The following is a 24,413-nucleotide window of genomic DNA, read 5'->3' as shown; positions in this document are numbered from 1 at the left end:
AGTTATTTAAAATATGACAAATCGCTGTTTTCGTGCTGGCGATCTTCGTTCGATATTTTTCGTTAATGGAAAGAAATTATTAAGTAATATTTCACTATGACATCTTTTGTAAATAAAGATATAATATATATATACTTATTATTGTGTAATTAATGCACCTTTACATTGTATGACTAGGCATTGTTGTCTTTGAATTTGTTTAACATTAATATTAACGAAATAATTTATAAATGATCAAAGTTTATTTATAAAAAGTATATTTGTTAGTATTATAAAGCAATTCTAAGCAATAACTTATGTAGAAACTGATTAAACAGTGTTTCAATTAGTTTTTCATTTGTATATATTTGTAATGACATCATGATTTATCGGTTGGAATATGTTCAAAATCTTTACTTCATTTAAATAATTAAAATTTTCAACGACTGATATCACAATTATCTGTAATATTAGATAAAAGTTTGATAATAACGACAATAAAAAATAAAAATATTTAGATTATTTATCTTTAGTAGAGAATTCTTAAAATTTGGAATGAGCTTTGGACCGGTGATAGAATGCAAAACAGAAGCTAAAGATGTCTATATCAATTTCTCCCTGTCAGGCATGCTTATTCTTTCATCCATTATAAGTGTGGTGAATGAAGCACTACGACTGAGGAACTAGGGTCTTTAACCCTGGGTTTCCACCACTATATTTTGCTGCCTGGCCAGTTCCCTTCACAAACTTACAAAAATATTTTTATGCCATATTTTAAAATTAAAAGTATTATTTTGCAACAGTTTATACTATTTAATGCTTTTAAAAATATTTATAAATAATTGTTTTCTGTACATAGTTTTGTTTTATTATCTTTGAATAAAAACATTTAGTTGTTAAAATTTATTTTGAGTTCTCACCATAATTTGATTATTAAAAAATTAAACAGAAATCAAATTTAAGCTTATTCCACTTCTACTTATTGAAATGTTTTAAAAATATATAATTATTCACACTTTTCATAACAGATTTGATAGGTGGAAAATATTTTGTATTTAAGAATATAAGAAAAACAAAATTCCATTAAAATAAATAATTCATAAAACTTTTTGTACAAAAGAATTACTAAATTTTAATAAATTATTTTAGATATGATAATAAGTTTCTTTTTAAATACCAATAGAGATTTTTTTTTAAAGTTGCATTTGTCATTTTTATAAAAAGGTTAGTCGAAAAGTGCATTTTAGAAGTAAAATAAACTTTATTTTCTGTTTGAGAATATTAATTACATTATTTTGAAAATTTGAGATTGTTTTCCACACGTTACATCTTTATATATTGCATTTATTTTCAGAGATGCCACTTTATTTTTACATGATTCTGCTGATATAGTAATGAAACATTCGGTTTAAAAATAAAAATTTTTTAAATTTATACTTTTCATTTAATAATAATGATGATAATTAATGGATTAATTTTATTATTAAAATATTAAAAAAAAATTGTTTAGAAAACTTTTGTACGTCCTAGATGAGAAGAATGGCTTATCCATTATACTAACTAAACAAATTAACTTATGTTTTGTAATTATTTAGACATTAAAAATTCTATTATTAGATTTTGTTGTTATGATTTGGAACAATATGTGTATCGAATCTTTTAATATTTGTTAGATTTATATAACAGATATTATGCTAATCTACAGACAATTGTCTAGAACAGTGTTCTGCAACCTTTTTCTTCTTGTGGTACATCTATGACTCAACACTGCACACCAAAATGTTATTTTTCTCAAAAACATATGATACTATTAATAGGTTTGTGGCACTATGTAATTCTATTATTATTATTATTAAACAGACCAAACTGTGAGAAAATTTATTTTACATTTAATTTCTTAGAATATATAAAAATGCGTGGCTTGTAATAAAGAATAAACAAACATCATCTTATTTCATCAGTGCTGTGGCAGAGAATGAAATACAAGCATAAAAAACACAGCAACTGTGATAAAAATATATAAATAAAGCTTGAATTTAACAGAATATGTAAAAGTTTGTCACACCTTCACCTTTGTGACGGCACATCAGTGTGCTGCAGCACACTGGTTGCGGAACACTGGCCTAGAATGATAAAAGAAGCATTGTCAACATTTGAATAAGCAATTGAAAAATTTTTAAATATGAAATATTAATCTGTGTTTTGAAAAATATTTATTGTGGGATATCTGCAATCCAAATGGAATTTTTGCATTTTGAGCATAAATTTCTGAAAGGTTTCGTTTGATGGGGTAAGGCAATGCAACTTGTAGGCAATCTGCCAACGGAGGATATCTCCCGGGAGGACTTTCTATGAGAAACTGGCCTCTACTTAGGGGTTAGAAATTTGAAGAAAACTTCATGCGTGACCAATCCATTGGGCAGATGTGAACACGTGACCAACTACTGGTGTTCAGTGGTTTTATCCACTAAGCCACTGGTGGGGCATATTACAGAAAGACAATGCAAAATGTAAATTTGGGCTCCATTATATTTTCATTTCAAAGTTTCATATTTATCATAATAATCTTTTAAAGGAGCATATTCTGGGAGTATATTTGGTACTATAACACCCTTTATGACATAAAATATATTTTATGTCATATTATTTATTATTACTATTAAATTTCTATTTCATTATTTTCTATTTTAAATTCAAGAACTTCTGTAAATATATACAAGACATTAAGATGACAATTTTGGCACCTAGTAATGACATCCTGCTTTGCAAAATCTTAGATATTCTTTGATCTTATAATAAAAATTTCTTTGTTATTATGTTTNTTGCTTTTGTATGCCACGGGTAGACGATTTCGATTTTTCCATTTTAATTCTCGGCATTATATACAAAAGAGAAACGCGAAGAAATTAACGTTTAACAAATATATCGGTGCAAAAACAAACGTAAAGTGCCCTGGCAGAATCAATATTGGTATTTCGTAAGCCAGCGGCTATTTGAAGCTGCGGATGAAATTGTATTTTGTTTTATCGAATATTCCTTCCACTCGGATCTTTTGGATTATTCGGCTCCGTCACGCGTACGCGCCGTTATTTCCCGGTTTTAAGCGTTTATAAGTTAATTATTATTATTATTTTTTTTTCATAGATTATCAAAAATATATTGTAGAAATTTATGCGTAAGAGGAAACATTCTGTAAGGAAAGTACCCGTGTCTTCGGAGAAACTACCGACTGTGTTTTTCTTTTTCTGTTTTTTCCCCTTATGTTATTTTTCTTTTTGGTAATTTTTAAATTTACAACGAACCGTCCGAGTACAAAAAATAGTGAAGCGTAATAAGACAGGCACGATAGGAAGAAAAAATGATTTATGCGAAACTTAATTATTATTTGAGATTTTAACAAGTAGGTCAGCGCTATTAATTTAATTAACATCGATTTTTCGTTACGCGATGTTTTTTTTTAATTCGCATTTTTTCAAATAAATCAGGATTTATCTAGAAACCTAATTTATTTTATAATTAAGTCTCCGCTATGAAATATTGTGCCNGAGATTTTTTTTTAAAGTTGCATTTGTCATTTTTATAAAAAGGTTAGTCGAAAAGTGCATTTTAGAAGTAAAATAAACTTTATTTTCTGTTTGAGAATATTAATTACATTATTTTGAAAATTTGAGATTGTTTTCCACACGTTACATCTTTATATATTGCATTTATTTTCAGAGATGCCACTTTATTTTTACATGATTCTGCTGATATAGTAATGAAACATTCGGTTTAAAAATAAAAATTTTTTAAATTTATACTTTTCATTTAATAATAATGATGATAATTAATGGATTAATTTTATTATTAAAATATTAAAAAAAAATTGTTTAGAAAACTTTTGTACGTCCTAGATGAGAAGAATGGCTTATCCATTATACTAACTAAACAAATTAACTTATGTTTTGTAATTATTTAGACATTAAAAATTCTATTATTAGATTTTGTTGTTATGATTTGGAACAATATGTGTATCGAATCTTTTAATATTTGTTAGATTTATATAACAGATATTATGCTAATCTACAGACAATTGTCTAGAACAGTGTTCTGCAACCTTTTTCTTCTTGTGGTACATCTATGACTCAACACTGCACACCAAAATGTTATTTTTCTCAAAAACATATGATACTATTAATAGGTTTGTGGCACTATGTAATTCTATTATTATTATTATTAAACAGACCAAACTGTGAGAAAATTTATTTTACATTTAATTTCTTAGAATATATAAAAATGCGTGGCTTGTAATAAAGAATAAACAAACATCATCTTATTTCATCAGTGCTGTGGCAGAGAATGAAATACAAGCATAAAAAACACAGCAACTGTGATAAAAATATATAAATAAAGCTTGAATTTAACAGAATATGTAAAAGTTTGTCACACCTTCACCTTTGTGACGGCACATCAGTGTGCTGCAGCACACTGGTTGCGGAACACTGGCCTAGAATGATAAAAGAAGCATTGTCAACATTTGAATAAGCAATTGAAAAATTTTTAAATATGAAATATTAATCTGTGTTTTGAAAAATATTTATTGTGGGATATCTGCAATCCAAATGGAATTTTTGCATTTTGAGCATAAATTTCTGAAAGGTTTCGTTTGATGGGGTAAGGCAATGCAACTTGTAGGCAATCTGCCAACGGAGGATATCTCCCGGGAGGACTTTCTATGAGAAACTGGCCTCTACTTAGGGGTTAGAAATTTGAAGAAAACTTCATGCGTGACCAATCCATTGGGCAGATGTGAACACGTGACCAACTACTGGTGTTCAGTGGTTTTATCCACTAAGCCACTGGTGGGGCATATTACAGAAAGACAATGCAAAATGTAAATTTGGGCTCCATTATATTTTCATTTCAAAGTTTCATATTTATCATAATAATCTTTTAAAGGAGCATATTCTGGGAGTATATTTGGTACTATAACACCCTTTATGACATAAAATATATTTTATGTCATATTATTTATTATTACTATTAAATTTCTATTTCATTATTTTCTATTTTAAATTCAAGAACTTCTGTAAATATATACAAGACATTAAGATGACAATTTTGGCACCTAGTAATGACATCCTGCTTTGCAAAATCTTAGATATTCTTTGATCTTATAATAAAAATTTCTTTGTTATTATGTTTGAAATATATGTCTGTATCTACAGTATCTGTGTTTATAAATATATATAAACACAGATATTGTAGATACAGACATATATATAGTATATGTGTATTTGAGAACAAATTTCTTTTGTTATTTCTGAGTGTCTACAGTGGCTGAGTGGATAAAACCATGGACACTGGTAGTTGGTTGTGGGGTACGTCTTGCCACTGGGCTGGCCACATGGAGTTTTCTGAGTTTTCTTTACATTAGTAACACCTAAATAGGGCCAGTTTCCCTTAAAAGACCTCGGGAGGCATTGTACATCAATAAATCAATCAAATCTTCATTTTTTTTATTAGTTTCTTCCAGAATTAAAATCTTTAGAACAGTGAACTGCTGACACTCAAGGAATATGTTTTTCTGTTTTATGCTATATCACCTTTGATTTTATTTGTTGCTGCCACTGATTAAAAGCAATTTTCAAGATAAATAATTTTAGAAATTGATAATTATGTTATATATCTTTGGATGCAGTGGAAACAGCATAAGTTACGAGAAGATAATTCATATAATAAGTTATGAGTTTAAAAATTGAAATTTTTAGTTTGTGCCTGTGAGAATGAGCAAACTATTTCAAAAATACTAGGGAAATTTTATTAATATTTAACTTTTCTGTACTCCTAAAAACAGTGTGAAATTCTTTGTATGCAAATCTATAATAGTTTTTGTAAAGGCTAAATATTTCATTTTTGAATGTATACAGATTAGTCAAGTTATATGTATCAGACATTTCTTTATATTATTATGCATCTTTATATTTAGTAGTTCATTCATCATACGTTGTTCTGTAATTATGATTTGTGAATATTTTCAGAATAAATATTTTTGGGATAGAATCAACATTCATATGGAAATTACTGTCTAAAGACATAATTAGCAAATGCAAACCATTAAAGTTTTTGATATAATATTTAAAAATTTTAAACTTTTATATTATTTATTTCAATTTCTAATTACAAAAGGTATATATAACCTGATATATTAGAATTATTAAATTTATTAAGATATGATGGCTTAACATTTCTTACTTGTTAGTCAAATTGCTTTGAATAGCTGTAGCCCAGGCATGGCCAACATACAGCCCGTGTAATGAATTTATGCAGCCCGTGATTAATCTTTCAATATTAGCTACTTAAGTCCGAATAGCTGAATGAAAAGTTCTGATGCCTAAAAAAAAAACAACTCACTGTGTGATTAGAGTTAACCCTCCATTACAAATCTCATAAATACAGCATAGAATGTTGAGAAAGCATGATAATGTGAAAAATGTATCTGTAATCTCTATGTACAATTTAGTCTCTACAGGGTGACACCACAATGAGATCTTGCACCACCTCAAAATCTTCCTAGGGCAGCCTCTGGTTCGGCCCGTGAAGAAAGTTTTCTTTTCAATTTGGCCGGGGGCAAAAACTGTCGGCCACCCCTGATGTAGCCTGATAAAAATGTGGCAGATCATTTGATAATTACAAAAGTTTAAAATTTTAGAATATTTTAAACATGATAATAAAAAAACTATTGTTTAAAATGATTAGTAAATCTTGTAGGGCGATGATGATTAAAAATAGAGTTAGGAACAATTTAGTTACATTTGTTTTACTTTTAAGTACAGTATTTGTTTTATATTTCAAATTTAATAACAGATTAAATTTGAAATATAAAACAGAGTTTGGATAACAATGTTAATATTTATTCATCTTTAAATATTACAGTTTGTTAATTTTTTCTTTTTATAGCAAGAAGAGTATTATGATAGAATGAGAGAAGAATGTTTAAAGTGCATAGACTCAGAATTGTTTAAAATATTAACACTGCTGCATTTTGTACAACTAACTAATGAATGCAAGTGAGGATTATAAACTGGTTTCATTGTTTCTATAATAAAACTCTATGAACTATAAACTAGATATCTTAGTAATCCTACTTGACATGAGGTCATCAACATGCTTAAAATATGAATGTAAAGTTCAAAACATCCAATCTAGTCATTTACACAATAAAAGATGGTGTCATATTTAACATCATATCATTATTGAAAACTAGCAAATTTTAAAATATAAAATAGTATTAAACTAATTTAAATGAAATATAATTGCTTTATTAGAAATTTTTGGAGGTTTTTTCTTTTACTTTGTCTTATAGGCACTAAGAGAGCATTTTTCAGGCCTATGATAGGCCTGAAAAAGGACTGCCTCATTTGGGTCTTCCCAATTTGGAAAGACCCAAATGAGGCAGTCAGGTGGCAAGGATGGGTCTGACATATTTAAGAATTTTTTGGGCTGACCACTCTGAAAAATTCTTGAAGTTTTTCAATTGTCTAGATTCAATCCCAGGTTCTCCAGAGTCTCTTTCTGAAAGAAATCTTTATTGTATTGAGATATAGCTGATTCACTGGAAGAAGTTGCTTTATTTAACAAAACTTCTAATCAAGTCAACATTAATTTTATATCTTCAAAAATAATTTTCTTAAGAATTTAGGAAAAAGAAATAGAAATATTTATTATAGTAATCTAAATCTATATATCTAGTTTTAAACACAGATGTGGTATAATCTTTTTATGAACCTGAAATACATATTATAAATCCAAAGACATCAAAAAGTTTTATATTTGATGAAAATTAATTCATGTGTGGAATGCTGTGAAACATTCTAGAGTCTTTATCTGCATTTGATTTTCTGCTTCTTTCAAAATGGCAATGAAAGATCTTTAAGCCTGTTGCAAACAAGTCAATGTAGTTGCTTCGACATGTAGACAGAAATTGGTTTCTATGTCACATGACTGTGTGACAATGTTAAAGGGCCCTTCTATGCTTCGGCACCACAGGACCAAAGGGTTGACATCGCGTCGGCGAAGATCACAATGACAAATTTTGTCAGGACTGACACCACTGGTAGATTAGATTCGGATGGGAGACGGAAGGAGAACTCTGGAAGAAATGCACTCCACAAGGCTATTCATTTAACAAATACACATTTAATTATAAAGCTATTTACAGGGTTATTTATCACTAAGATTTATAAAGATTGAAGAAGTTTTAAGCTTAACAACTCGAGAGAGAGAGCGTTTACAAAACTTCTGCGTTACGACAAATACCTGTAGTCCAGCCGGTCTTCTATGAAGGATCTTCGTCGAAGTGCCGTTCAGGAGCTAGTAAACTTAGAGTTCAGGTGCTTGAGGTCGTTAGTCCAGGTTATGTTCAAGGTTTCATCCAAGTCAGGTCAGGTTAGGTTAGGTGTTTATCTCAGTTAAAGGTCTGGGATCGGCCACACACACACACACACACACACACACACACACACAAGAAGGTTCACAGCCAATGACAGGAAAAGCCTCAAACGTCATCGTCCCCTCTTTTTTTATACGGATCTCTCCTGGGTTTTTACCCGTTGAGTCAAAGTGACACAATTGATGTGTCACTCCCAACAAGGAACTACGTTCATGGGAAACAGTTTAATCGCCGATTTAATCAATAATTTTTTTTGAAAAATTACAGTGGTACCTCGGTATACGTCTGCTTTAGAATACGTCTAATTCGGAATACGTCCTGTTTGGACGAAACAAATTTTGCTTGGTATACGACTTTTGTTCGATATACAACGTAATTCAGTTATTCGCGCCATCTATGAACACGTAGCACTATCGGTGTACTAGACCAGACAAGACAGATGGTCAGATGGCTGAGCAGTCAAGGTGGCAGCCTACCGCTCTGGGGGACCCAGGATCAAATCCATATGGGTCAAAGAATTCCCAGGAATTTTTTGCGGGTGGTCCGTTTAGATATGTTGGGCTTGTCCCTCACCACCCGGTCGCCCCATTGTGGGCCTGGCCAAACCCATAATGGGCCTGCTTTTAGAGGCCCTCTTAGTGTTTACAGGGGGGAAAGAGTAAAAAAAAAAAAGACCAGACTAGACATTCACGGTGCCACAGTTTATAACTTTGTTAAATTTCTTCTGATTTTAATTTGTAAGTAAAATTTTATTATTTTTATTAATCATGAATTGCAAAAAGGCAAATGAAAAGCAACAGAAAACTAAAAAAAATGACTAGAATCACAATGGAACTGAAAAAAGAGATTGTTGAGAAATATGAAGGTGGCATGAGTTTGAAATTTAACTGTTGCATACCGTATTCCGAGAACGACAATATCGACAATCGTGAAAAATAAAGACATTATTAAATCTGCTAACGTTGCGAAAGGAGTTAAATCAATTTTTAAACAGAGATCAAAGACATTAGTCATGTTGAGAAATTGCTTTTGCTTTGGATAACTGAAAAACAGTGTGCTGGCAACATCGTATCAGAAGCAATTGTTTGCGAGAAAGCTAAAAAGATACATGCTGATCTCATGAAAAATCAAGCAGGAACTAGCCAGGAAAGTGAGATGTTTCAAGCCAGCCATTTTTTTAACATGAGAATGGATTAATCATTTTTACATTACTTCTTATGGAAAAAGTTGGTTTGGTATACGTCCTATTCAGTATAAGTCTAAACATCAGGAACGGATTAAGGTCATATACCGAGGTTCCACTGTATCTGGATTTGAACAACAAAATATTATAATAATTAAAAGTGATTAATTTTTCCAAAATCTTTTTTCCTAATAAATTTTCTTCTAATTTCGGCTCTCACAACTGCTTTTGATCTGTTTGGTCATCAATCCATGGCAGTCATTAACTACTGTCAGTGATTGCCATGGATTGATGATTGACTGTGCATGAGCATCACTAATCACTGAATGAAAAGAACCAATAAGTTGAATATGCTCTTCATCAAATGGACTATCTACATTTCATTGAAAGGACCGACCTTGAGTCTACCAGTCGATTGCAGGCAAATTTGTTTCAACATCAAAGATGATCAATTTGCTTTGATATCAACTTATTTGTACCTGGCCTAAGAGTGTATAACTTTTACACACTAAATGAAACATTGGGGGGGAGAAGTTTACTGTAAATCATTCTGCAAATGAAGGAACTTCAAAATGGACTATATATTGCATTCACCAATGTTTCAACAGTGGATTATCACCAATGTTTCAACAGTGGATTATCACCAATGTTTCAACAGTGGGTTATCACCACAGACAATAACAAGAAAAGTAGAAAAGTGAAAATTTTAATGAAAACCAACTAGAAATGATTGAAAAGGACCTTTGAAGACAGCAACAATATTTCAATTCAATCTGTAACTGAAAATTTTTTGCAGTTGGTTCTGCGAGGCTTTGGAAACAAAAACACATTAAATATTGAAAGAAGTAGGTAATTCTGAACAGAACTGATATGTAAAGATTCTCTCTTGCTTTATTTTTCCCCTTCACCCACTACCTTCTTCTACTTAACCTTGGACTTTCTCCTCTGCTAGGAAATACCCTTGAATGGTCCTGGCATTTCTGTCTTATTAATGCTACAGTTGAGTTAAAAAGAGCAAGTGTGGAAGGTTATTGCAAAAGCTCTCTGAAAGGTTCTTCATTTTGGATGTCACATCTTACTTTACACTCTTGCACTCAACAATCAATGGTAATAGTTGATTTTATATCAGTGATATCTCTTTTACACCTACTGATGTAAAGTTTTTCAGGGAAATAAATTTGAGGGCAAAATTTTGGTTTGGATTGCAATGGGACGGAAAACCAAGTTTTGCTATCAAAGTTCAACCATATTTAAATTAATGTATATGAAATTGCTTGATTATTTATATTTGAAAGAACTATTCTCGAGCAGAATATGTTTTCTGGCCAGATCAAGCAAGTTCACACTATGCCAAAACTGTATTTGATTATTTGTGACAAGAAGACTATCTTCATTGAAAAGGATGACAGTTCTGCAAACATGCCAGAAATTAGGCCAGTGAAGTATTTTTGGCAGTTCTCAAGCTGTTTATGATAAGGGTTAGAAGGCAACAAATATAGATTGGTTGATCAATTGTATAAAGGACTGTCTGAAAACTGTAAACCAAAGTCTTGTACAGAAACTTGCATTGCACAACCAAAGTTGAATTGATCACATTTGACAACAGGAACTTGTAGAATTACAAAAATAAAAGATAATGTACAGTTTTTCATCACTTTTTAAATGACTATTTAGTTCATACAATAAAAACTGTTACACAAACTTGTGCAAATTTTTTTCTGGACAGTCATGAATAACTGGTTAACAAAAAAATGAACACAAAGAAGACAAATATGAAAAAAGAAAAACAAATTTTATAAACAATAATGAACAAGAAGAATATGAAAGAAATTAGGTCCAAATATTCATAATTTAAAAATTACCTGGATAAAATGTAAAGATAGCTAGCTTGTCAATTAGCATTTATCTGCAGCAGTTTTGAAATATAATTTTAAATGTGTTATTAACAATACAGTATTCGCAAGACATAAATATAGAAAATAAAACACAAAAAATACAGAAAATATTTTTAAAAAATGTATTTGAATAATGAAAACTTACTTTATTATCTTAAAAAAAAAAACATGAACATTCTCAGCATACATGGATTTTCATTTAGGGGTTGTCCATAAATTATGTAAGGGTGATTTTGGCCATTCTAGACCCCCATCTACCCCTGTGTAAGAAACCATAATATTTTCTTTGAGCCCCCTCCCCTTCCCTATCTTACGTAATACTTAGGCATGATTTTTTAGAAAGATTTTAACAAAAAAAAGGTTTTTCTTATGAAACCCTAAAAACTTAGGTCCAAAATGTATAATCATTAATTAGTTAATTAATATGTACTATTATTTATAAAAGACTTTATGTGAACAAATTTAATTTAATGAATTCGAATGAACAATTTATTTTAAGAACTTTATTTTTTAATTATCAACAATCTTTTCATTATTATTATCATTAATCAAAGTCATAATATTCACTTTTATATTAATTTTAATTTTCACAAAAGGAGGCAAAAAATTTTGACAGATCAACTAGTTAGTACATGTGTAAACAGAAACGTCATACAAAACAAAACAAGAGAGAAGAGAGAGAAACCACCACAGGGCCTTTCTCCCAAAATAAAAAATGTGTAGAGCGTGAGTCTGCTAGCGTTATTATTTTATCATGTCACACGAGATGGCATTGGTACAATGAGCGTTGTTAATAGAAACCGTCAAATTGAAGCTAAATTCAAAACTCCATCACTCAACGATATCAAAAAATAAAACTAAGAATATTACATAAGACGAGATCTATTACCCCCTACCCAAATAAGAAATAAGAAATCCTTGACACCCACCCACCCCAAAATACCTTACGTAATTTATGGACAGCCCCTTATAAATAATGCTAGAGAAACTAAAATATACTTTAAAATTATCTTAACAAAATAAAATGCTTAGAAGAAAAATGAATTGAGTTTGTAGTATGGAAAATTTGATTTTAATGACAATGATTGAGTTTTCAATAGCATATCTAAAACATTGGAAAATTGATAAGATTGTTTCTATTGTAAAAAATGATAAAAGAAACTATCAAAATTATAGATAGATAAATCTAATAAGTCATGCAGATAAATTTAAAGTTCAGTGGAATAAATTACCCAAGAATATAAATTTTGGATTCTGATGAACAAAAATATTGTAAAAGACAACAGCTAAATGCTGGATATATAGTATTCAATTACCCTACTCAATTGCCTAAACTCCAGCAAAAATTCTTTTACTTATGCAAACATTTTTGTCTAAATTCCATTAGACATCATCAGGCTGTAGAATTGGAAAATGGAGCCACAATGTTTGAAAAGTCAAATGCAATGTGTTTAATAGTGCACACAGAACCAATAACTGGTGTGAAGAAAATAAAAAACTATCCCAACTATGCAACATGTCATATGCTGATGACATGGATTTCTAAGAAGTCTCCCTATAGACTTAGAAATCTATGTTGTATCTGGTGGTACAAAATGAATTTTCTTTTTACAATGGATTTATTTTCTTTTCATGAATTTCTTTTCACAACTTTTATAAAAAGTCTGTTAGGAGATCATAGAACACCATACCACCATGCACATCTCAGGAACCGCAATCCATCTCAATCTGAAATGTACAATGGTCATATACAATGCAGCACTGGCTCCTATTTACAAAGAGATAGCATGCATCAATAAAATCAAGCTGACCTACAAAAGAAGCCCACACATCTTTTCTCTTCTCAGAAATGCCAGACCCACTGGTTTAGCGATATTCCTCAGGTGTATACTCCATCCTCTTGACCAACGATCAAACCAGAAATGAATTGGAGTACATTGGAGCTACCTACAGACAGATTGCTTTCCACATAAAAGAACACTTTCCAAACGGACATTTTCATTGGTAGATAGGTTAAAACTATATTGAAAATGTATCATTTTTAATATATATTTAGAAGCCTGGATCAACATAGTTTTAATTTGGATAAACATTTCTAGAAATTCAATATTTCATTTTCAAGATTCGCTATGAATAAGCTCTATTTAAACTAAATTCAAATATTAAACATCTCTACATATTTAAAGTGATTTATTTTTTTATGTAATTATGATAACAGAGTTGTGAAAGTCAGTAATTAAAAAAATTATATACATTACTGGCACAATGGTAACATGCCTGAGGTGAAACAGATTTTTGTTACTCCTGCTTACAAGATGGTTGCCAATAGAGAGCAGTTCTGGCACTGGGATTCTTGTTAGAACTACTTATAAACAACTTTAATATACATTTATAGGACTTTACTGTATTTATTTTATTATTTTTTATTTTTAATTATTTTCTTCTCTTTTGGAGCATTTTGACCACTCCTCTCACTTTGTTGCTTGAGGCAGTTGCCTCACCCATGAGCAGGCCCCTGATTATTATTTTATAAACTAAATTAAATAGACATGTTTATAATTGTGAGTATTTATGATTTGTAATCTTTTAGTTGAATAAATTCTATTGTTTCATTTTTAGCATTAATATTTATGACAATCTGTTTTGTTTTATTTCTTTTTAAATTTAATTTTTTTAAAGGTTTAGAAATAAAAAAATGAAAAGTTGTTTATTGTATGATTTAAAAATTTATTGTTATTGAAAATCAGATTTACAATAGCTTTAAAAATTTCAATAAACTGATTTTAAATAAGTATTCAAATGATCTGAATTAATAAATTATCACATAAACTGTATAAGGTATATAAATGGCAACAACAGTAATAATGTAGAAACTCTATTAATAAAATAGAATTTCTTTGGCAAATTTAATTTGATGTCAATGCAAACTGAGCTAAATAAAGAGTTTTTAGAAGAATAGAAAAAAAAAATTAAACCTAAATAATGAATGAATGTTATTATAATGCACTATTTTAGAAACATTTTCTACATTCAGATATCAATTCTTTTGACCTAGTTATACATAAACTGTTAGAAAGATTGTTTCAATTGGTAAAAATTCTGAAGATACGAAAAACAAGAACATATTCAAATAAAGTAAAAGTCTGCAATATAACAATAATGCAGGTCTTTAATATTGAGTTTCAGGCTTGAATAAATTAAGATAAAAGGAGAAAAAATTATTAGTATTTGAAATGAAGCAAACTGTTTCGAAGAAATTTAGAGATGTCCAAATATCATTTTTCTTGATAATCATGTACAGTACTCTGAACCAATTATGGTGTGTAGATAATGAAAACAAACAAAAATGAACATTTTCGAACTCCTTCTCAGTTATCATCATCCTTCTGAGTTCTTCATCAGTTCTTTTCATTATCTACATACTGTAATTGGTTCAGAGTATATGATTAACTATATCCTGGTGTGGTGAGGTGGTTGTTCCATTTTTCTTGAATTTGAATATTAATTAGATCCCGAATAATCAAAAACTCCAAATATTTAGTCAACTTAATTATCTGATATAACTTATTTAGTTAATAATTTATTTAATATTTATTATTTAACTTTATTTCAATATATTAATAAATTAATAAAGTAAAAGAAAAAGAAAAACAATTGACTAAATTTTAAAAAATGAAACTTCAAACTTTTAATTTTGAATTTAAGTTTTAAAGTGGCTCTTTTTAGGTGTTTTTATCTCAACTACAAAAGATTAACAAAGAATTGTTCTCATTCTCATCTATTGCAGATTTTTATATAAGAAAACAAGAATTTGAAAATATTTGGGGGCTAGTTTATTTCTTTTCTTGTCACAAATAAAACTAAAGGTGCCTAAGAGGAACTATCTGTACACAGTGTCAGATATAATACTATCGACACAAAAAAAATTAAAATTTTATTTGTTTGAACTTTAAACTGTTTTTAAAAATATTTGTGATGGCAAATATGGTTTATCATACCATCTGCAATACAATTGTCAAGCACTTGTTAATAAAAGGTATTTAAAAATATTTGAATAATTAATAATTATTAAGTTAACTCTCTCCTTTTGTATTGATATCTCTGGATTTGCTACTGTTACTGTACATATGGTGCAATATTTGAGATATTTGAATTAATATATTTTTAATTAATGTAATATTCACGATTTTGAATTTCAAAGACTTTCTAGTATTTGAGTATTTGCAGGTAGTATTCACCTATACCTAAAAACTTGTAATTGTTTCAATGTAACAATTACAAGTTATCAAGAAAGATTTAGTTAAAAGTAACTGGTTTAATAATTTTGCATGAATTTCAAGTAAACTCCCATACTTGTTCTTAAATAGATAAATATGAAAAACATTGTAGTATGTGATAAAAAAGAACGAAATAGATTCAGGTCAATTGAAACCTATTTTATTCTTTATTTACAAAAATTTTCATTTCAAGAACTTTGGAAAATCATTAGTAGAAAATTAATAATTGAAAAAAAATGAAATATATGAATCTCTAAATATTTATATTTGAATACATGTTTCTTGTTCTTAACTTATATATTATGTCTTTGTACACTTTGGATGTTCTTATGAACTAGGATTTCTTACATCAAGGGGATTGAATCAGATAATTTCTAAGTAAAACACCTTTAATGTAACATAATCTTGTTATATTAAAGGTGTTTTACTTAGAAATTGTGTGATTCATTTCCCTCAGTATAACAAGTCCTAGGTCACAAGAACATCTAAAGTGGACAGAGATATAATATACTCTAGATCAGTGATCTTCAAACTTTTTTGATCCTGTACACCTAAGTTGAAAATAATTATAAGTTGTACCCCCTATAATATAATATATATATATTGTGGGTGCATGCGTGTATGTGTATGTGTAGTCAAAAATCAAATAATTTATTATTTATTTATTTTAAACAATATACATACATCATTTAAATTAAATTACAAATATACATTTTGAATTAGAATTACAGTATTTTGACTGTATAGGGCACACATACAGTATTTTTAAGGGAAACTTGGCATACCCCACTTTGGAGACCACTGCTCTAGATATATCTTTAAAAAATTATTTCACAGAAAGAGAATTATGAAGCCTTCTTTCAGAAATTGAAAGTTAAGAATTTTTTTGTTTTCTGTTACAGCCTTACAATTTCTTGAAGTGTTTTGGTTCTTTACAATAGTATATGATGATATTAAACTTTTGTTTTTGTAACAGAATTTTACATAGAACAGATTGTTTTATTTATATTATCATCATTTTATTTTTTAGAATTTAATTAACATAATCATTTAAATACAGTATAATGACTAGAAATATAACTGTTTTGTGTACTGCTCTTTATAAGATGTTATTTATTTATTTTCTGATATCAGTTAGTGATATTCTCATTAAAGGCTGGCCCTATATTGGCCTTCTCATTCATTTCGTTAAATACATATGAATTCAAAGTCCAGTTTTTCTTCTTTTTTAGACAAAGAAGACAAAAAATGATTTTAAAAAGTTGTTTCTTAATTAAAGAATCTATTNAGCCCTGAAACTGACCAGTTCACAATCTGTTTGAATCGTCTTATATTGCTAATTAAAATTAACTTAAATTAAACTAAAACTAATGTTACTTAGGTTAGAGAAAGAAGATAGGAAGATTATGTTAGAAGGGGATCCCTTTTGTTTGTCTAGCAAGTTTGGCAATTTGTGATGTCTATCACAGTTAATTGAGAGGATACAACCTGACCCATATGAATACCTTTTGATGAGATGAAATATCCATATACAAATCCTCCTTTATATCTCGATAGTACTAGTTCTTTAATACAACTTCTCTGAATCTCTGTCGACTGAGTCTTTCTCGGGTTCCTTCCTTGTTGTCACACCTCGTCTCACTCCTCACTCCCGTCCTCCTATGCCAACAATGCTCATAGGTCAAAAAAGAAAAACCCTTTGAGCCCAAAACTCGCCAGAAAATGCATGTAGGTTGGAAGATTCGAACATGAATAGGGAAAATAGTGTGTGTTAATTAGGTAGATGAAGAGATCACGGATGACTTATAAGGTCTATTAAATAAAACATATATATATCCTTATGTTGTAAATATAGACGATTAACTCGGCAAGTGTTATATTGTCTGCATGACCTTGGAATGTCAGATCTCAAAGAAAGTAAGTGAAGTTAGAACAATTGCTGGGTTTTTATTCAAGGTTTCTCTTATAATTATCTGTTATCAGATATACAAAACTGAGTGTAATTTATGTTTATAAGCTATATACTAAAAATTAGTTCGGAAAAACAAATAATTCTGTATTTATAGTTATAAATGGATAAATAATTTGATTAATTGAAAAGGAAAAATCAATTTGTCATCATGATCTCTATAATTGTAGTATTGTGTTCTTTTATTTATTAATGAATAAAACTGGCAATATATTTAAAAAAATTAATAATGGTAACTGTGGCAACAGCTTTGGTCATAAATCCAAAAGTTGCCATCAGGAGGAACTCTGAACTGAACAGACCAGGCAACCTGACCTCACTTTTGGGTTTGGACCTCGCTCTAAACCATAGGTTCTCAAACTTATTTCAACCATCGCCCACTTTAAGATTAAAAAAAATCTAGTGCCCTCATATTTTTTAACTTATGCAACAGATGGTAATGTAAAAAGGTATCTTAAAAACAGTTATTGCAAATATAATGTTTAAACATGCATTATTATATGGATAGGATAGATAGGGTGTGACCCATATCCTATTTCTGAGATCAAAGAATGTTTCAATGAAAAGAAATAAAACTCATATTTAATCACCGAGCCTTCTACTGCCCCCTAAAAGCCTCCAGTGCCCACAAGGGGGCATTATCGTCCACTTTGAGAAAGGATGCTCTAGATGCTCGTGTTCTCACCTCCATGCTCGACTTGTACAATCACGCCATATCTCATGTACATAATAAATTTAAGTTTTTTGTATGTAGCCTATTTTTTTTGTATCGTAATTAATTAAACACAAAGTAGCACTACAGTTACTAAAATCAATACTTATAAAAATTTAAATTAATTGTGTAGAAAACAAATTGTTAAAAAGCGAGACAAGACTGTTGGCTGTCTCATTTCTTATTCATTTGCTGCTCTGGATGGTTGATCTGAGAAGTTTTTGATAATTATGAGATTGGATTTAAGATAAAATGAACTTTGAGTAATAACATGATTATATCTCATGATAAACTCAAAAACTAATCAAGAAATTGAACATTACTGTCAAAAAACATCATACAAAATTTAGTCACGATAAATAAACTTAAAAATTGGAAAGGAAATAATTGAAGATTTGAATATATAGGCAGTTTGATCATTAATGATGTAACTGACTAACTTGAAATATGATTTTTAAATCAGAATCCACAAAGCAGGAAATGTCTCTTTAAAATATCAAATACAGTATATACAGTAATGAACAGTTAAAAAAAATTAAATTAAAATTAATCAAGACAGCAATTTAGAGTGTGGAAACATATAGATGCAAATCTTAGATGCTTGACTTGAGGAGCATGTTGGTTTCCATCTTGTTCAAAGATCTTTTTGTCTCAAAAGCTAGAGGAGCTTTTGAGATGTAGTCTTTGATGAAGATGGAAAGAATAAGTTGGATGGAAATGCTTCACAAATGAAGGGCTTTTGAAAACAATGGAAACAGAAAAAATTTGTTGGCCAGCATAATGAAAAGTGCTGCTTTTGAGGACATCTCATGAAAGGAACCTGGAAATCTTAAAAACTACATTTTAGAGAAGGATTGACAGCACTGGAGGAAAAAGAAGACCCTGTATAAGCTAGGATTTTATTTGGGATCTCCTTCTGTAATTCTAATGCATCAATCTGATACACTAGTATTACCAAACTATTTGCTGAGTTATTTCAGTCTATACCTCTAGACAAATTGATTTTTATATGGTTAATTAGCCTTAATATGCATTGGTAAATAATCTAGTAGATCATTTGGTAAAAAGTTTAATGTTGATAACTTATGGCAATGTTTTTAGACCACATTTGCAGAGTTAATCATCTATATTTACAAGGATATATTGTGGTGTGACGGTTAATGAGAATCACATTATATAAATAATACATCACAGATTATCACTTATTTCAAATATACAATAATGGTATCTATTTATTTCCAGTCAGCGTAAATTACAGATCTCGAAACCGTCCATAATATTACATATTATCTTTTTAATATACAGAATTTTAACCATATATTTCTCCTCACTAACAATGCTTATAGATCTAATTACACGTGCGAGCCCTGAAACTGACCAGTTCACAATCTGTTTGAATCGTCTTATATTGCTAATTAAAATTAACTTAAATTAAACTAAAACTAATGTTACTTAGGTTAGAGAAAGAAGATAGGAAGATTATGTTAGAAGGGGATCCCTTTTGTTTGTCTAGCAAGTTTGGCAATTTGTGATGTCTATCACAGTTAATTGAGAGGATACAACCTGACCCATATGAATACCTTTTGATGAGATGAAATATCCATATACAAATCCTCCTTTATATCTCGATAGTACTAGTTCTTTAATACAACTTCTCTGAATCTCTGTCGACTGAGTCTTTCTCGGGTTCCTTCCTTGTTGTCACACCTCGTCTCACTCCTCACTCCCGTCCTCCTATGCCAACAATGCTCATAGGTCAAAAAAGAAAAACCCTTTGAGCCCAAAACTCGCCAGAAAATGCATGTAGGTTGGAAGATTCGAACATGAATAGGGAAAATAGTGTGTGTTAATTAGGTAGATGAAGAGATCACGGATGACTTATAAGGTCTATTAAATAAAACATATATATATCCTTATGTTGTAAATATAGACGATTAACTCGGCAAGTGTTATATTGTCTGCATGTCTGCATGTGTTAATTCAATGTAAAATGAATAAATAACAATAAATAATTTGTCTACTACAATTTATTTATTAATAATATTTTTGGTTTTTATAGTACTTTAAACTTTGAGAAAGCAAGTAAATCACAATTGAAAGAGCAAATGATAATCTGAATGTTTTGATAAATTATAATTATTAGAAATGTATATACTCTCAGAAATGTATATAGTTCATCTTAGTTCAGGAATAAATTTTCAGCCTTCCTAGTCACCAAGTCTTGACTGGGAGTATCATCTCCATCACTATCCTTATCTTTTTTAGTTTTTAGGTGTTTTTCCAAAACAACTTGTTCAGTAATTGCATCTACACAATCCTCATTTTCATTGCAACACAGAAGGTTAGCAATGTATAAAAATTCTTTGTAATTTCTAAAATTTTGTAGTTTAGAAATTTTACTAACATTTACTAACATCATTGGTTATATCTGGTATTTCCTGTTCTAAAGTCTTAAAATTGTAATCAGAAAAGCAGTTTTGAATTGTGCTCCAGTTTACTTTTCTTCAGCTATCAGTGGTATATTGTATTGCTTATAAAATAGTAACCTTGGAACCAATTTCATCTGCTTTTGTAGATGATGATAAGATATTTTCTTCAATTGCTTCAAGGATATATTGTACCAGCCTTCTGCAATACATTTTCAAATTTTTTTATGATTCCCATATCCAATGGTTGTATCAGGAACATGGCATTAACTGGAAGAAACTCTAGATGAATGTTTTTTAAACACTACATGAGGATGAACAGCAGAGTTGTTCAAGAATAGCGAAACTGTTCTTGACTTTTTCTGAAGTTCTAATTTCAACTCGCAAGCCACTTCAGAAAAATATTGGAAATCATCCATGCATTCTTGTTGGCATAATACTTAACTGGTAAACAGCAATTCTAAGACCTTTAAAACACCAAAGCTTAGCATGTTTTGTAGTGATTAATAGCTTTTATTTATCACTTTCTGACATATTACAGCAGCACAATACAGTAATGCAATTCATTCCTTTTTTTAAATCTGACAGAACTTCATGTTTATAATTCAGGGAACCATCTGGGATAGCATGATAAAACATCTCAGTTTCATCTGCATTGTAGATATGATCAGGACTAAATTTCTACAGCAATTCAGGCAACTTAGTTGATTTCCAGTCTTTGGCACTCATAGTGTCAGCATTGGTTTTTCACTTGCTGTCTTAAATTTTATTTTGTGTCTGGTTTTCCATTATGATAACCACTCATCTGTAGCTTTGAAATTGATGTGATCCATCTTTATAGCTAACTGTTCTGATTTGGTTTTTAACGTCAGTCCATTAACATATTCCCATATTCTGTCCCAATAAAGTGATGGGATGTTCCAAATAAGTGAAGTAAATTTGCCTTATATTGTCTCCTTTGTTTCTGTCTTTCAATATATGTCCCAAATACTGTAAATGGTAGTCCTGATTAACCAGCATGTACTGTATTTCAAATATATATATATTTTTAACTTTTTCTTTACTGTGGGAACTAAGAGAGTGTTCCTAGCAAGTCCATTGTGAGTTCAGCCATCCCACAATGGAGTGGCTGGGCAGTGAGGAGTGGTGCCCAACATATATGGACAGACCACAAAAATTTCAGGGGATTTTAGATCCCTGGTAGGCTGGCACCTTAACTGCTTGGTCATCCAGCCATTTAATTTCAAATATCTTAAATATTTCAGATAATTGATTTCATATATTTAATTTTGACATCTGTGATTTTATAAGATAATTTTAAAGATAAATGATACTATCCATCAGAATTAATCATCATTTAGATAATGTAATCATGATTCAAAGTGTATTTTTTAACACTTTTTATTTGGATAATGATTTTTATTTTGTAATATTTTATTGATAAAATGTTACAATTAAATATTTTTCTTTGTGATTAAATAAAAGATTAATGCTTGAAATTTGTAGAAACTTTTAATTAATACAGAATTTTTCAACATTTATAGTTATATTTTTATATTTATAACTTGTAGAAAAGCAATAAAATTAATAGCCCATATTATAAGAATACAGAAATAGAAATTTGTAGTAATTTAGAGATTATTCTTGTATTTAATATTGGATATTTGATATTTAAAACATCTTTGTTTTAACTATCAAAAACTTTCAAATACTTTGACTTGGAGATTGTGCATGCAATTAAAAATGATAATTATTTTCAATTGAATCTAATATATGTTTTATAGCATTATGTAAAGGAATATTCTTTATTTATTATGTAGGAGTAAACTAAAGTATAGTACACTTTGAATTAAAAAGTTGAAGTTGCTTGACTGGAATTTTATTTTACAAACTTTTAAAAATAAACTAAAAGATGATGATTTTAATCTTCATATAGAAACAATGATGATAAATTTTGCTGACCTGTTTTTTTGACTTGAAAGTCTAATTATCCTTACCATCATATTATGTTTTTCACTATAACCATATTGAAAAATTTATTTAATAAATTTAAAATATGAAATGGTTTGATTGGTGTTTCCTTTTATAAAAATTTAAAAACAACAGTTTACAAAGTAGTGTGATTTTTTTTTTTTTTTAGATTGTAAATATTCTGGATTTTATTTAAATCTGTGAAAAGAGGTCAGTAAAGTTTATTATTACTTTTTTCTTTATGAATAACAAAATTATTCTCCTTTTTAGATTATTTTTTAAAGTTTCTCTAAGAAGGAATACTGATAAATTCAAAATTTAATTTTATTATACAGTATAAATTTGTAGGTATGGCATCTGATGAAAGATATAACATAGTAATAATTACAAACCTCATGCTGTATAAAAGTTTACAAAAACTAACAAGGTTTAGCATTCTTTTCTACTCATTGAAAGTTAAGATTGTAGTTTATTTCTTTATTTATTTACTAATTTTATTCAGTAAAGCTTTACTGTAAAATGTTTGGCTGTTATATTCAATCAGTTCTAAAAATTTGTGATTTAGTAAAAATATTCTTAAATTTAAACATCACACAGTTCCTATCTCATATTAATAAAAAAAAGTGTTTAACTCTGCAAAAGCTAGCTATGTTAGTTGACATTTGCCAGCCCAATATCTTGTTTCATGAGTAATTTATAGATGAGTGATGATTCTCTTTTAAAATATAATAACTTTATTATTATTATTTTAAGAGAGATTCATCTTCTGCTAAAAATAAGACAAATGGCATATTGTAGTGAGCAGACAGAATAATCTATCATAAAATATCATTTGTTCAGAATGTTATGTTAGTTATTTTAATTGAGTGAATATTATTATAACTATATATTAACAACAATAATATAATGCCCCATTAATAACTTTTTATTGTAATATGTAAATACATTACTGTGAAGACTGTAAATAAGTGACATTCATGCACCCAGATCATTAACCTGAACATCAGATATATTTTTTTATTTAAATTTAATGATTTTTTTTATTGCAATTTAAATCTGTTAACTGTTGTTTTAAAATTCTTGTTTGTGAAATGTAAATTCATAGTAAAAGTCTTATATAATATAGTTCTTGTTTTACTTAAAATTGAAAGAAGGCAACATATTTTGACTCCTTAAAGCCTGCTCCATTCATTCAGCATTAATTAATTGTTGAATAATTGCCTATTCATTTCCTTTGATTTGACACAATATACTGACAAGGAGCAAATACCAAACATTAGTCACCGGTAAATCATCTTCATTGTTTGGTATTGGCCAAATGTTTGCTCAGCATTTGGCAAATACTGAATGTGTGGAACCACCTTAAGATACACAGCCCAAAAACAAGTAGAAACATTTTTAATTAATTGAAGAAGTATTAAATTTAAGACTTCTTTAGTTAATTAAAAATATTTTCACATTCTTTTGTGAATCATATATCATATTGCCTAAAATTCATAAACAATTATAGACAAATTTAAAAGTTTTAAATAATATTTGTGATATAACTTTATCATAAAGCAGATTTGAA

At 29.2% G+C, this 24,413-nt stretch overlaps 1 protein-coding gene across 6 annotated transcripts in view; it reads left to right on the top strand.

Moving 5' to 3' along the window:
- LOC111619843 (rho guanine nucleotide exchange factor 18-like) overlaps positions 1 to 24,413 on the top strand; it is a 261,855-nt gene that overhangs the window by 75,984 nt on the left and 161,458 nt on the right. The window lies entirely within an intron of this gene.

This window comes from Centruroides sculpturatus, unplaced genomic scaffold, assembly GCF_000671375.1.
Source record: "Centruroides sculpturatus isolate CEXI.00-Female unplaced genomic scaffold, Cexi_2.0 scaffold138, whole genome shotgun sequence".
Taxonomy (NCBI): domain Eukaryota; kingdom Metazoa; phylum Arthropoda; class Arachnida; order Scorpiones; family Buthidae; genus Centruroides; species Centruroides sculpturatus.
Note: the sequence above shows the minus strand (reverse complement) of the source record. Positions and strands in the feature narration are given on the sequence as shown.